At 44.9% G+C, this 3,814-nt stretch overlaps 1 pseudogene; it reads left to right on the top strand.

Annotated features, from left to right (window-relative positions):
* Positions 1–2,268: 2,268 nt before the first annotated feature.
* On the top strand, positions 2,269–3,084 carry LOC138438215 (bifunctional arginine demethylase and lysyl-hydroxylase JMJD6 pseudogene; annotated as a pseudogene).
* The last annotated feature ends 730 nt before the right edge of the window (positions 3,085–3,814 follow it).

Below are 3,814 nucleotides of genomic sequence, written 5' to 3' on the forward strand. Positions count from 1 at the left end.
TTGAGCATTCTTTGGCATTGCCTTTCTTTGGGATTGGAATGAAAACGGACCTTTTCCAGTCCTGTGGCCACTGCTGAGTTGTCCAAATTTGCTGGCATATTGAGTGCAGCACTTTCACAGCATCATCTTTCAGGATTTGAAAGAGCTCAACTGGAATTCCATCACCTCCACTAGCTTTGTTCGTAGTGATGCTTTCTAAGGCCCACTTGACTTCACATTCCAGGATGCCTGGCTCTAGATGAGTGATCACACCATCGTGATTATCCAGGTCGTGAAAATCCTTTTTGTATAGTTCTTCTGTGTATTCTTGCCATCTCTTCTTAATATCTTCTGCTTCTGTTAGGTCCATACCATTTCTGTCCTTTATCGAGCCCATCTTTGCATGAAATGTTCCCTTGGTATCTCTAATTTTCTTGAATAGATCTCTAGTCTTTCCCATTCTGTTGTTTTCCTCTATTTCTTTGCATTGATCTCTGAGGAAGGCTTTCTTATCTCTTCTTGCTATTCTTTGGAACTCTGCATTCAGGTGCTTATATCTTCCCTTTTCTCCTTTGTTTTTTGCCTGTCTTCTTTTCACAGCTATTTGTAAGGCCTCCCAGACAGCCAGTTTGCTTTTTCGCATTTCTTTTCCATGGGGATGGTCTTGATCCCTATCTCCTGTCCGATGTCACGAACCTCATTCCATAGTTCATCAGGCACTCTATCTATCAGATCTAGGCCCTTAAATTTTTTTCTCACTTCCACTGTATAATCATAAGGGATTTGATTTAGGTCATACCTGAATGGTCTAGTGGTTTTCCCTACTTTCTTCAATTTAAGTCTGAATTTGGTAATAAGGAGTTCATGATCTGAGCCACAGTCAGCTCCTGGTCTTGTTTTTGTTGACTGTATAGAGGTCTCCATCTTTGGCTGCAAAGAATATAATCAATCTGATTTCAGTGTTGACCATCTGGTGATGTCCATGTGTAGAGTCTTCTCTTGTGTTGTTGGAAGAGGGTGTTTGCTATGACCAGCGCATTTTCTTGGAAAAACTCTATTAGTCTTTGCCCTGCTTCATTCTACATTCCAAGGCCAAATTTGCCTGTTACTCCAGGTGTTTCTTGACTTCCTACTTTCACATTCCAGTCCCCTATAATGAAAAGGACATCTTTTCTGGGTGTTAGTTCTAAAAAGTCTTGTAGGTCTTCATAGAATCATTCAACTTCAGCTTCTTCAGTGTTACTGGTTGGGGCATAGACTTGGATTACTGTGATATTGAATGGTTTGCTTTGGAAACGAACAGAGATCATTCTGTCGTTTTTGAGATTGCATCCAAGTACTGCATTTTGGACTCTTTTGTTGACCATGATGGCTACTCCATTTCTTCTGAGGGATTCCTGCCCGCAGTAGTAGATATAATGGTCATCTGAGTTAAATTCACCCATTCCAGTCCATTTTAGTTCACTGATTCCTAGAATGTCGACCTTCACCCTTGCCATCTCTTGTTTGACTACTTCCAATTTGCCTTGATTCATGGACCTGACATTCCAGGTTCCTATGCAATACTGCTCTTTACAGCATCAGACCTTGCTTCTATCACCAGTCACATCCACAGCTGGGTATTGTTTTTGCTTTGGCTCCATCCCTTCATTCTTTCTGGAGTTATTTCTCCACTGATCTCCAGTAGCATATTGGGCACCTACTGACCTGGGGAGTCCCTCTTTCAGTATCCTATCATTTTGCCTTTTCATACTGGTCATGGGGTTCTCAAAGCAAGAATACTGAAGTGGTTTACCATTCCCTTCTCCAGTGGACCACATTCTGTCAGACCTCTCCACCATGACCAGCCCATCTTGGGTTGCCCCACAGGCATGGCTTAGTTTCATTGAGTTAGACAAGGCTGTGGTCCTAGTGTGATTAGATTGACTAGTTTTCTGTGAGTATGGTTTCAGTGTGTCTGCCCTCTGATGCCCTCTTGCAACACCTACCATCTTACTTGGGTTTCTCTTACCTTGGGCGTGGGGTATCTCCAATTTAGAATCTTCTAAATCACACAAGAATCTCGCTGGTTCAGATGCCTTGCTCTAGCTCATGTTAAAAAGTTTTCATTTCTGTGGCTGATTCATGTTGATATATGGCAGAAACCAACACAATATTATAAAGCAACTATCCTTCAATTAAAAATAAAGTAAGATTTTTGTGCCACCGCTGGAGCCTGGGATGGGGCTCATTGGTGGCAGGAAGCGAGCTGCGCTGAGGTCATTGTGGAACCAGCTGATGGCCTGCAGGATGAATCACAAGAGAAGAAACGCATCCCGAGGTAAGCGGAATGTGCAGCCTGACCAGAAGAACTCTCTGGACTGGACCCAGCACAACTACTGCGAGAGCTTCCAGCTGAACCTAGAGGCTGTGATGGACAATGTGGAAAGGACAGACGCTTTACAGCTGTCAGTGGAAGAATTTGTGGAGCAATATGAAACACCATACAAGCCCTTGGTTCTGCCAAATGGCCTCTCCCAAGAGGGCCAGTCAGCGCAGAAATGGACTCTGGAGTGCCTCAAGAGGAAATACAGGAACCAGAAGTTCAAGCGTGGTGAGGACAAGGATGGGTACTCGATGAAGATGAAGATGGGATGCTACATCGAGTACACGGAGAGCACTCACAATGACAGCCCCCTTTACATCTTTGACAGCAGCTACGGGCAACACCCCCAAAGAAGGAAACTTTTAGAAGACCAGAGGTGCCCAAGTTTTTCACCAATGACCTTTTGCAGTTCGCGGGGGAGAAGCACAGGCCCCCTTACAGGTGGTTTGTGACGGAGCCACCAAGCTCTGGAACAGGAATCCACATCGACCCTCTGGGAACTAGTGCCTGGGATGCCTTAGTTCAGGGCTACAAGCACTGGTGCTTGTTCCCTACCAGCATGCCCAGAGAACTCATCAAGGTGACCCATGAAGAAGGAGGGAACCAGCAAGATGAAGCTATTACCTGGGTTTAACATCATCTGTCCCCAGATGCAGCTTCCAACCTGGCCACCCCAATTCAAACCCCCAGAAATCTTACAAAAACCAAGAGAGACTGTCTTTGTACCAGGAAGCTGGTGACTTAGCTACTAAACAACAACAATGAAGAAGTAGAGGATGGAGGTTAGAATGTTGAAAGAAAGTGAAAGTGAAAGTTGCTCAGTCGTGTCTGAGTTTTTGCGACCCCATGGACTGTACAGTCCCTGGAATTCTCCAGGCCAGAATACTGGAGTGGGTAGCCTTTTCCTTCTCCAGGGGATCTTCCCAACCTGGGGATTGAACCCAGGTCTCCTGCATTGCAGGCAGATTCTTTACCAGCTGAGCCACAAGGGAAGCCAAGAATACTGGAGTGAGTAGCCTATCCCTTCTCCAGGGGATCTTCCCCCAGTAATAGAACCAGGGTCTTGTGCATTGCAGGTGGATTCTTTACCAACTGAGCTATCAGGGAAGATTACTTTGATGAAGCAAAGTAAAAGGCCCAGGTGATAAGGAACAGCCCCTCAACAACTTCTAGGGAAGAACTAAAGCCTCAGTCCAAACATTCATGACACTAAGTAAATATCCAGTGTTCTAGATAGCTCCCTTTACCCTTACAAATCTATTCCTCACCCTGCTCAGTGCACAGAGGATGATGTGTATGGTCCCCCATCATAAGCTTTCTTGCCCTCTGGCTTCCATTTGGGTTCTACCATTTGACTAGAGATGAGAGACAGAACAGAGAGTAAAGTCTGGGTGTTTATTCTCCCAGCAACCTCTCTGTGAATGTGACCTTATTTGGAGATAGGGTCTTAGCAGATATAATCAAGTTAAG

This window comes from Ovis canadensis, chromosome 3 (assembly GCF_042477335.2).
Source record: "Ovis canadensis isolate MfBH-ARS-UI-01 breed Bighorn chromosome 3, ARS-UI_OviCan_v2, whole genome shotgun sequence".
In the NCBI taxonomy this organism is placed as follows: Eukaryota; Metazoa; Chordata; class Mammalia; order Artiodactyla; family Bovidae; genus Ovis; species Ovis canadensis.